Raw genomic sequence first — 12,480 nt, forward strand, 5'->3', positions numbered from 1 at the left:
AAGCCAAGGTGAGGGTTTCCTCTTTAATGGTGTCGTTTACAAGTCAATAAAGCCAGGATGGAGCACCATTTCCGCTGCTGGCCCCACCTCCCTGGGCTCTGTTGTCTAACCTTGCAGTCTGGGTACTGAGGGACTCATTCCCCCCTAATGGCCCAGCTCTCCTACCAGCTTCGAGCAGCCTGGCCATAAAGCATCCCTTCCCCCCAGCCCCTCTGAGGGCAGAGTTCAAAGCTCTGGTTCCCCAGGACCCTAAAGTGTCAGGCCCTCCCTGCTTTATGGCTCCTGCCAGCAGGGTCTTATCACTGAACTGAGATAAAGGTTCCAGCCAGAGGCTTGGGGCTGAAAATGGAGACCCTCCTGGGCTGGGGCTCCTCCACCCCATCCTCTAAGTGGGAGGAAGGTGGTCTTATTGAAACCCACTAAAATGATATTGTTCCCGGGTGCTGGGTGTTACCAGTAGAGACCCCACCTCTTCTGGAGGGCAGGAAAGATCTAAGCACTCCCCAGTGTTCCCAGCATTCCTATCTCCTCCCCACCCCCAGGCCAAGGTGGTAATGAGGTGAGAGAGGATGGTGACTTAATGGGCCTGGGCCAGATTGAGAAGAAGAATCAACCTAAGGTCACAACGGGCCCGGCAGTGGCAGAACAAGGTCAGGACCTGTTCAGACAGCCAACCATCTATTCAGAAGCATTTCTGAGTACTTATGGTAAGGCCGGTGTGCTGGGGCCTGGGGGCTAACCAAGTGACAGCAGAGTCAGGGGGAACTTGCTGTGCAGCATGAAAGCCAGAGGTGAGATAGAAGGCTTGGCATAGTACCAGAGAGCCACAGGACAGGGAACATGGTATCAGGGTCAGCCTGTCAGCTCTCCTGACAAGCACACTCATGGGTCCCACATAAGCAGACTAGGCAGGAGCAGCGTTCATTGTCCAACACCCAACCCAGGCACCAGAGTGAGCAGAGAAGAGGAACCCCATGAATCCAAGGGGACAAGAGGCCAACCAGGCATGTTTGCCTTACACATGCCTGGGCATAAACTCCTACAAATATGTGGTGCACCCCATAATCCAAACACTTACTCTCTGTGTGACAGAGTTACAGTAAGATCCTTTCTTAGAAGAGAAAAACTGGGGCTCGAGAAGTTAACTACCTGCATTAATTACTTTTCTTAATGCTGTGACAAAATACCTGACAAGTGTAACTTAGGGAAAGAAGGGTTTACTTTGACTCGGGTGCCTGAGGGTATAACCCATCAGGGAAGGTATAACAGGAGTATAAGGTAATGTTAATGGAAACTTGGGGTATCTTTGAGAGCAATGGAGCATTTCCTAGTTCTTGGTTGGGCTCTTACTCAGGAATTAGGGTGCTGGACATTCACAGATACACAAAACTTCCACTGAGTCAGTAGCCTCCAGGTTCTTGCCTTATAAATTTAACAAATATTTATTTATTTGAGAGAGAGAGAGGCAGATAGAGAGAATGGGTGTGACAGGGCCTCCAGCCACTGCAAACGAATGCCAAACACATGTGCAACATAGTGCATCTGGCTTACTGGGTACTGGGGAATCGAACCTGGATTCTTAGGCTTCATAGGCAAGCACCTTAACTGTTAAGCCATCTCTCCAGCCCTTGTCTAATAAATTTTAATGAATGAAATCCACTCACCATAGAGGGTGAAGTTTGGAAAGATCTTATTATAGAGATTATAGAGTTTAAGAGAAGGAAAGAAGGGACCAGGAGACAAAGGGGGTCCTGGAATTGGGAAGTCTCACCTGGACATGCTGATTGGGGTCCTTCTATGGGAACTCACTGGATGGGGTCTGAGATAGTCAGGTCAATCTTTATATCAGGTGCTGCCAGGTTTTCAGGAAAGGGCATAAACCTGTTTATATTCTTAGGAAAGTGACTTATCCTTCTTGGAAGGGAGTGATTTTCTCTTCTGGGAAAGAAAGAGATAAGGGAAAACCAGACTCCCTGCTTAGATTTTTGTCCTCTAGGAATGTAGAAGCTCTGAGGACTCCTGCATGGAAAGAGACCCAGGGAGGAACCAGATCCCTCGAGGCAAGCTTGAGGACAGCTCTCCTCCCACAGGATGAAGGACATTTCTTTTATTATTAATAATTTTTGTTTGTTTGCTTGTTTTTTTTCGACATAGGGTCTCATTCTAGTTCAGGCTGACCTGAAATTTACTATGTAGTCTCAGCGTGACCTTGAACTCACCACGATCCTCCTACCTCTGATGGGATGAAAGGCATGCACCACCACACCTGGCTTGACATTTCTCATCTTTAACCACTTTCAGTTTACTTTCGGAAACCCTGTTGCCCATGACTTGCCTCAATAACAGTGCACCACAATCAGGAAGCAGAGAGGACTGTGGCGCTCAGCTGGCTCTCGCTGCAAGACCCCAGCCCATGGAATGAACGGTGCCCCTCACGTTCAGCAAGGGTCTTCCTGCCTCAATTAACCCAGTGCAGAAACTCCCTCATAGACATGCCCAGAGACTTGTCTCCTAGGGGATCCTAGACCCTGTCAAGTTGGCAATATTAACCATTACAGTACCTTTGCATACTAGAAAAAGAACCCTCTGAAGGTGGATACAGCTTGGAGTGTGGCTATGAGCAGACTGCAGTGTGCAAAGGGCATGTGTCCTTTCCTCTAGTCAGATCCACAGATGCAGAAGCTCACTGCGCACAAGGCCTCGAGGAAAGCTAGGGCTGATACCAGGCCCGTCTTAGGTGAGGCCACCCTGAGCTAGCAACATCAAGGTGCCTTTCCCACCTAGCACTGTGTGGGGTAGAGACCAGCAGGGGGTGCTTGAGAGCCAGGCACAAGGTGCTTCCTGCCTGCCTCTGACAAGGACACCGCCTGGGAATGTAGCAGCCCTGGGGAAGCCCCATCCCTGCTTCAGGCTGAAGTGGCTCCTTCGGGAGCTTGGTGCAGATTAAAGAGCAGATAGCTGTACTTGTGAGTCCAGCGCCTCAAGAGCAGAAGCTGGAGGATCTCCAGAGCCTGGATGTTTTCCTTCCTTCCTCACTTAGAGAAATGCTTCAGTTATTTGTTTCCTGTTAGGGTCTAATTACAGTGCTAGGGCCCCATGCTTCAGGCCTGGAGTTTGTGGAGGAGGAAGTCCAGACCTTTCCACAGCTAACTGAAGGCTCAGGGACACCAGCTGGGAACTGGTCTAGTCTGTTCTCTTGGTCACTAACCCCTAGAGCTCCAGATCAAGGTACTGCCTGAGCCTTTCAGAACCACCCTTGTGTCCATCCATCCACCACTGTTCTCAGGCCCAAACTGCAGGACACCCATCTTCCCCAGAGGCTGCAGGTTCACAGCTGGGGGAGGAAAGGAACTCTCTCCTCCCACATACTGCAAAGACTGGTGAGGCCATTTCAGCTGATGGCTGCTCTGCCCACGAGCAGGTCTATGAAAACAGCCTTTGTGCTCATCTCTCTAGAGGGCTTTGTGAGTGCTGTACCAGGAAAACACTTGCAAACAGCCTCAGAAGAGCCAGGAACCCATCAAACTAGTGGGGGAAGGGATCTTAAATTATCCACCTGCTTCAGATCCCAGTATGGGGGCCTACACCATCCTGATAGCGAGGCTAGCTTGAAGAAGTCTTGGGAAATCATTGTTACACAGTTACAAAGCCAAGACCAACTCTGCTCTGTGACCCTGAGCCAGCCCCGCCTCACCCCACACCAACTTTACTACAAAAAACAGAGGGCTAAGGATATGTAGTCTGCAAGGGCCCTTTCAGAAATAGCTGCTGTCTATGATGTGATTCTGAGAATTAAAAAATCCCTGCCTAAGTCTCTGTGTGAAGTAAAGGAAAATATGTGTCTGTGAAAACACAGCTGCTTGTGGGAGAAGCCTCTCCTGCCAGGTGGGCTTGCTCTGGGCAGAGTCATTCAGAGTATTCTCACATATCAGCTTACCAAGGATCTTGGGGAGATCACAGGACTATCCTTCAGGAGTGGGTTGAACAACAACGATCACCTTGGTCTTACCAAATCGTTAACTGCGAGTTGCAAAGGTGCGCTCCCTTGTTTTCAGCCACAGGGCCAGACAGTGGCAGTCTGTGAAGCCCCATCTTCTCATCACGGCTCCGTGTCAGAAACGGAGGTCAAAGACCAAAAGGTTTCCATGTCTGATGGCCCTTGCACCAAGGAAATGCTCTGCTAGTGTGTGCATTTGTGGACTAAAGTACTGGGTTCTTAGGTCTGTGGAGCAAGACAGAGGCTTGGTTGCCTTTCTAAAGCCTTTTAATGTACTTCTTTTCAGTCCGTTCATCTTGAACGTTTGCTGTAAGATTATGGTTTTGCAAATAGAATATTCTAAAAGGTATCTCTCCTACAGTTCCCTTAACCCTGCAGGTATTCCAGGCCCACACTTCACAACATGCTCTGGTTTCCATCAAAAATGATGAGCACTTCTGTTGTCCTACAATGATGGAGGACAGAGAGACTGGGAGCAAGACAGACCTTGGTTACTTAGTACTCTTACATCACTGGGGTCAAATAGTGGCCTTGCTGATCCCCAGTGACTGCTTTTGTAAAATGGGGCCAATATACGCTTCAAAAAGATGTTGGAGCTGGGCGTGGTAGCGCACACTTTTAATCCCAGCACTCAGGAGGCAGAGGTAGGAGGATCACCTTGTGTTCAAGGCTACCCTGAAATTACATAGTGAATTCCAGGTCAGCCTGGGATAGAGTGAGATGCTACCTCAGAAAAAGAGAGAGAGAGAGAGAGAGAGAGACAGTTGGAAAGTTCCGTGAAATTTCTGAGATCTCCTGACACATCCAAGCATGGCTTGGCTGGGGCCCTCACAGTCCTTCCATGGTAGGACATAAGCAAGTTCATTCCGTGGCCTGTGTTCTTTTCTCTGTTATTCCCACCTTCAGACTCTAGGTTTCACTGGTGTTCGGTGCCATCAGATTTCAGGTGACAACTTTTGCCAAGCATGTTCCATTGACTGAGCTTCAGAGTGTCCAACTTAAAAAAGGAGCAAGTTCTCTTTGTGGTGTGCGTGGGGAGACCCAGCCACAGGGGTTGCAGGAGCTCGGTGGCAGAGCAAGCACCAGCCTGGTCTCAGGCCAGGTCACTCTGTCAGGCCACATAGCCACAGGCCTGGCTGAGGAGTGTCAGACAGTCTGACAAAAATGCATGAGATCTGACTGGAAGAAAACAATTGTCTTCACAATATGGAATGAAAACTACAAATTCAAAGTGGACAGATGTTTTAGTTCAGTGACTGACAAGCATGTTATGTCATAGTCCCCTTTCTTTATTATTTGTGAACATGTTATTACACTAGAGATGTGTTTGGAGGTCATCTGTTCTCATCTTATATAAGGCCCCATCGAATGAGAAAAAAAAAAGTTTCTAATCAGTAATCAAATGGCCCATCATCAATAATTTGAAAGGCAGAATTACAGAAATTCTCTTGACCTTTTTTATACTCTTTTTAAAATTATTTATGTGTGTTATGTGTGAAAGTGTGTATGATGTGTGTGGGGGGTGCCATGATGTGCTGTGGACATCAGAGGACAACCTCAGGGTGTCTGCCTGGCCTCTCCTTCTACCTTTGTTTTGAAAGGTGTCTCTTGTTTTGCTGCTGTATAGTTCCTCATGGAGCTGACCACCTAAGCTTCCAATTCTCCTCCCTTTACCTCCCATCTAACAGGCATTTTGAGATCATAGACACAGACATGTGCATAATGCTTTGTGTCCAGCTTTAGGTGGATGCTGGGAAATTGAACTCCAACAGGCAGCCTTGCAAACAAACACCTGTCACCACTGAGCCATCTCCCTAGCCCTGAATTTTTTTCTAAGGAAAAAAAAATCAATTGTTTATGATATGGGATATTGCAACATTTGATATGACTTTGGCAGGGTCTCCAAAACTAACAGTTCTGTCCCTAGAGCAAGCCCACCTCATAGGAGTCCCTGTGTCAGCACAGGTCCTAGCCTAGACTAGATGGATACTATGGAAGTGCCTATAGAGATCAGTAGAGTCCACACTATCATCTGATCTGTCCTGAGATCTGGGGATGGGCTCTCCTGAGAAGCAGGTATCCCTAGTGGTGCCCAACAAGCTTCCAGGACTCTCAGACACTGGCCAAGCCAAGCATCAGGGGAGCCAGGTCCAAATGCTGGGTCAGCTTATCCATCCCCTTGCCCAGCCCTTCCGCTCAACATGCATCCAGCTAATAAAGGCTAGTTATCTAGCCCTAGGTTAATGTTCACCCACGCAAACCATGCTCTAGTTAAAGACTGAAGGTCACACTAAACTAACCACATGAGAAAGGAAGCCTTCACCCTGGAGTCACTCAAAATTTTCTAGCAGAGTAATGTAGCTCCCAGGTAAATTTTGCTCACGACAAGCTGTATTACCTGGAACAGAGGGAACTTTGGGATTGAAATAAGACGAGGAGAGCTATCTGTAGCTCTAGTAGCTGTAGTAGTTGTTAACATTCTTTTTCACTCCCTTTTGAATTTCAGTCTCCATGACTGTAAAATGGGTTGATAATCTCTACTGGGACACCGTGAGGAGCAAATAAAATGAGTTCTACTAAGACTTTTAAAACCTGAGGAGTGGTAGAGAGGTCGAACCATCCTAATTCAAATTTACAGCTTCCATAATGATTCCAAAATCCAAAAGTTTTTGAGCACTGACAAGTGGCACTACAAATGGAAAATTCCACACCAGGAAATGTTCGTTCATGCACACAGTTATTTTAAAATATTGTAAGGAGAAAATTGCCTACAGGTTAAGTGTATAAAGATGCATATGACACAAACAAGTTTTGCGTTTGAACTCAGGTATTGTCCACAAGATGTCTTATGTATATGAAGACGTTTCAAAATTGGGAGGAAAATCCAAAATCCAAAGCTCTTCTAGTTCCTTCACAAAAGAGAAACTAAGCTTGCACTATGTAGAAACATTTTGCATCATCTGGCTGATAATTTTATTTTTCTTTGCTATAACAATAAAGGGCTCACACCTAAGATCATGACGGCTTCTATCAGCATCACAGCAGAAATGTAGAATTTCAACCGTGATGAATCTTCTTTTCCAAAAATGGCCACATCAGAGTAGCCTATCTCAATTGCCACCCCAGGCACCACTCCCTGGGGGTTGATTGCCTTCCTCCTTTGAGAAGAGAGGTGCTGCGTTTCTTCTCCTTAAACCTGGGTGGTACCCTATAACTGCCTCCAGATGTGGACTGTGGTAGAACTGAGACCCAGTGACTTCAGTTTCCACCTGGCTCTGCCCACTGGAACATGGACATCTGGAATTCTAAGCTGCCATGTAAGGAAAGAGTCTGACTGCTCTAAAGTTAGTGCTGGAGACCATGTTGAGAGACCCCATAGACATTAAGAAAAAATTAAAATGTCCAGTATGGTGATGCTCAGCATTCAGGAGGCTGAGGAAGGCTACTGAGAGTTCAAGGCCAGTCTGGTCTACACAGCAAAAGCCTATCTCAAACACTGAGAAGGTAATGACTAGGCATAGTGGTACATGGCTATAACCATAGCCACTAGAAGGTGTGTCTAGAAGGTGCATCGTCTAGAGAGGCTTCTGTCTTCCTCTGCCACATGGGCTGGAGGCCATTCTTGACTACATACTAAGTTTCAGGCATGACTGGGCTACGTGAGTCATTGTCTCAAAATCAAACTTAGGGCTGGAGAGATGGCTTAGTGGTTAAGGCACTTGCCTGTAGAGCCAAAGAACCAGGTTCAATTCCCCAGGACCCCAAATACACAAGGGGGCACATGCGTCTGAATTTCATTTGCAGAGCTAGAGGCCCTGGTGTGTCCATTCTTTCTCTATCTGCTTGTTCCTCTCTCAAATATATATATTAAAAAAAACAAGTCTAACCAAAATAAAAAGATATAAAAATGGCCCCAGCTCAGTGCTCTAGGTGGTAGAATAACAGGTTTCTAACCATAAAAAGTGAAACTCGTCTTCCTTCATTCCTCCTTTCTCCCTTCTTTTCCTTCTCTCTGTTTACCCTCTATCCTTCCCTCCATCCTTTCCTTTCCCATCATATATTGCTATAGATGCATACGTATGCCAAGCACGGGGTCGGGTCTGGGGACATATCTGAAGATTGATTCTGTCTACAGGTCCGGAAAACTACAAATGAAAGAAACATGATCCACAAGTAGCCTGTGTGCTATGGGAGTAGCTGTGTGCTGTGGGAATAGCTGTGTGCTGTGGGAGTAGCTTGCATGCTGTGGGAGTAGCTGTGTGCTATGGGAGTAGCTGTGTGCTGTGGGAGTAGCTGTGTGCTATGGGAATAGCTGTGTGCTATGGGAATAGCTGTGTGCTATGGGAGTAGTTGTGTGCTGTGGGAGTAGCTGTGTGCTATGGAAGTAGCTGTGTGCTATGGAAGTAGCTGTGTGCTATGGGAATAGCTGTGTGCTGTGGGAGTAGCTGTGTGTTATGGGAATAGCTGTGTGCTGTGGGAGTAGCTGTGTGCTGTGGGAGTAGCTGTGTGCTATGGAAGTAGCTGTGTGCTATGGGAGTAGCTGTGTGCTGTGGGAGTAGCTGTGTGCTATGGGAATAGCTGTGTGCTGTGGGAGTAGCTGTGTGCTATGGGAATAGCTGTGTGCTGTGGGAGTAGCTGTGTGCTATGGGAATAGCTATGTGCTGTGGAGTAGCTGTGTGCTGTGGGAATAGCTGTGTGCTATGGGAGTAGTTGTGTGCTGTGGGAGTAGCTGTGTGCTATGGAAGTAGCTGTGTGCTATGGGAATAGCTGTGTGCTGTGGGAGTAGCTGTGTGCTATGGGAATAGCTATGTGCTGTGGAGTAGCTGTGTGCTGTGGGAGTAGCTGTGTGCTGTGGGAGTAGCTGTGTGCTATGGAAATAGCTGTGTGCTATGGAAGTAGCTGTGTGCTATGGGAATAGCTGTGTGCTGTGGGAGTAGCTGTGTGTTATGGGAATAGCTGTGTGCTGTGGGAGTAGCTGTGTGCTGTGGGAGTAGCTGTGTGCTATGGAAGTAGCTGTGTGCTATGGAAGTAGCTGTGTGCTATGGGAGTAGCTGTGTGCTGTGGGAGTAGCTGTGTGTTATGGGAATAGCTGTGTGCTGTGGGAGTAGCTGTGTGCTGTGGGAGTAGCTGTGTGCTATGGGAATAGCTGTGTGCTGTGGGAGTAGCTGTGTGCTATGGGAATAGCTGTGTGCTGTGGGAGTAGCTGTGTGCTATGGGAATAGCTATGTGCTGTGGAGTAGCTGTGTGCTGTGGGAATAGCTGTGTGCTGTGGGAGTAGTTGTGTGCTGTGGGAGTAGCTGTGTGCTATGGAAGTAGCTGTGTGCTATGGGAATAGCTGTGTGCTGTGGGAGTAGCTGTGTGCTATGGGAATAGCTGTGTGCTTTGGGAGTAGCTGTGTGCTATGGGAATAGCTGTGTGCTGTGGGAGTAGCTGTGTGCTATGGGAATAGCTGTGTGCTGTGGGAGTAGCTGTGTGCTGTGGGAATAGCTGTGTGCTGTGGGAGTATCTGTGTGCTGTGGGAGTAGCTGTGTGCTATGGGAATAGCTGTGTGCTGTGGGAGTATCTGTGTGCTGTGGGAGTAGCTGTGTGCTATGGGAATAGCTGTGTGCCGTGGGAGTAGCTGTGTGCTGTGGGAATAGCTTGCATGCTGTGGGAGTAGCTGTGTGCTATGGGAGTAGCTGTGTGCTGTGGGAGTAGCTGTGTATTGTGGGAGTCGCTGTGTGCTGTGGAAGTAGCTGCATAGACCAGGCACCTGGCTCAGACTGGTATATTTATGTTGGGGAGGGGCCATCAGACAGACCTTTCAGCCACTAGGACATCTGAGGTCAGGCCAGAAGGGCAAAGGCAAGTAAACCAGTCTCAGGAAGAGGGAGAAAATAGCCCAAGTATGTCTTAAATGCTAGAAAGTTCTAGACCCATAGACTGCCTGGGAAAAAGCTGTTTAGGTGACAACAGGGAAACTTCCTTGATTCAATAAAGAAATAGGATTCTATTTCCCCTTTCCATCCCAGGCTTTGCTCCTGAGACGCCCCAGAACCAGCCTCAGACATGCACAAAGTGCTTCTGCATGCCCCATACCTCTGGGGCCCAGGCTTCCTGTGCCAGGACTGGGAGGGGGTGTGGCCTAGCGGGGCTTCTGTCCTCCTCTGCTGGCACATGGTGCTCTGAATCCTGCCCAGCTAAGCGGATGCAGAGAGCCACCAGGGGTGGACTCAAGCTCCAGGCTTATCCTGCCACCCCTCTGAAATTCTAGTGCACCCATCTGCCACTTGGGGACAAGCAGTAACTCCCAAGGTCATCATGAGGGCAAATGGGCTGATGCAGGAACACATTTAGGACTAGGGAAACACAAGCTTTGGTTAGTTGTTTACCACCACAGTGAGCCTCTGGCCAGGGCTGTGAGCCAGCTGTGGTTCTGCCATTTCTCACCATGGTGAGCACTGAACAGGCCCTGACTGGATCGTGCCCAACATGGGGCTTGGTTGCAGCAGTCTCATCCTACTCTTCATTGTCACCTCCAAGCATGGCAGAGACCTATTCTGCTTTGAGGCCAGAAGCCAAAGCCCAGAATGCTATTGGTGACACATTCCCCTGCAGCTTGGCCACTATAGCCAAGTGTGCCTGATAAGACAAGTGTTTTTAATTTGTTCTGATGTCCAGCCAAGGGCAATACTGATCCCCAGAAGTACGAAGGGCTTGTCACATCATGCAGTGATCCCCTGGCACTCAGAGCCAATGCTTTGACCCTTGTTCCTGGAGGTTCTTGTCATGTAGGATCATGGCTCTAGTCCACTGGACACTGTACCTTCCTCTGCACCATAGTCAGTCATCCTCAGAGATTGCCCTGCCCCCACTGTGGGGCCCTCCAGGCTTGGTACAAGACAGACCAAATTGGCTAGCCATGCAGGCCAGGCCCTGTTCCCACCAGCTGTCTGGACTCTTGCCATTTGTCCCACTCCTAGCCCACTCAGGCCATTTGGCCTTCCAATCCCTGATGAGACCCCACACCTCCTCTTTCATAAAACTTGCCAGTCTTCAATTGCTGCTGACATATCACATCCTCCGAGAAGCCACCCTGGAACCATGGCCTTTTGTCCTTTCTAAACACTTCCATATAAGTGTCTATCACGTTGTACCATAACTAACCATTCCCTGTACATGAGACCCCCCCTTCTCTCTCATACGCCATCCCAGTGCACTGGAGAGCCGTTAGTGGAACAGAAATGGTGGTTTGTTGACACAGATATTATATAATGGCTTAGAATGGATGCTAGCAACCAGTGGTCTGTTCATTGCATGGCACTCAAAACAAAGGTCTTGCAAAGGCCAAGAGCCCTTCCCTGTAGAAGCCTTAGTGCCTTGTGCATGGATATTTCCTATACAGTGTTCTGGGGGAAAATATTAGTGCTATTACATGAAATGGGAATACTCTTACCTCAAATCTGGTTCTGTGGTTAAAAGAATTTGAGAAATAACTGAGCAGAGTGAAATAGATTTCCATTTTATGGAGAATTCCTAGGATCCTCAGTGGAGCATGAGGGTTTCCCAGAGACAGAGAGGGCTCCCAAGGGCTGAGAGTCTGCCATACTGACTGTATGAGAAGCACCTCTCTGTGTCTCAGAGAAGCAGTGTTTCATGGACCATAACTGGAGGATGCTGCTTGTGAGGTAAATATTAAGTTGTGAATTTCCCAAAACATACTCCTAATGTCCCAATCTATGAGATTGTACTGATTGTATATTTTTGCTCATCTCATATTACCTTAAAAAATGTGAGTTGGAAAGATGGTTCAACAGTTAAATACACTTTCTGCACAAGCATAAGGGCTTAAGGGGGCCTGATACTGCCTAAGTTCAAATCTCTAAAACCCACATAAACAACTGGGCATGGCCACACATGTGTGTAATCCCAGTCCTATGAGGAACAGACACCAGAGGATTATGGGGGCTCATGAACTGCAATCTACACAGTCAGTAACAGACCCTATCACAAGAAAAAGCAGATGGGTGAGTGACGGACAGGGATATCCAATGTTCTCGTCTTGCCACCACAGATAAGCCCACAGGGTGCTACAGTTGAGGGCACAGGGCATTGGGTCAGTACACACAGACACACCACATCACACATACTATGCACACACACAAAATTGTATGTGTGTGGGTGTGGGTGTTCCACAGTGTGCATGTGGAGGCTAGAGGACAACTTTGGGGTGTTGGTCTCCACCTTCCACCTTCTTTGAGGCAGGGTCTTTCTTGTTTTCCTATTGGAAAGGCAAGTCTAGCTGGCCTGAGAGCTCTGGGATTCCCCTAGCTCCTCCTGCCATTGCTATATGTGCACTGAGATTATAGTTACATGCTCCTCTTGGCTCTGGCTTTATGTAGGTACTGGAGACTGAATTTGTGGAGCAAGTGCCTTCAATTGCTGAGCCATCTCCCCAGTCCCAACACTGCCTTCTTTCACTGAGATAGTTTTCTTTCTTGATG

Source organism: Jaculus jaculus, chromosome 5 (genome assembly GCF_020740685.1).
Source record: "Jaculus jaculus isolate mJacJac1 chromosome 5, mJacJac1.mat.Y.cur, whole genome shotgun sequence".
NCBI lineage: Eukaryota > Metazoa > Chordata > Mammalia > Rodentia > Dipodidae > Jaculus > Jaculus jaculus.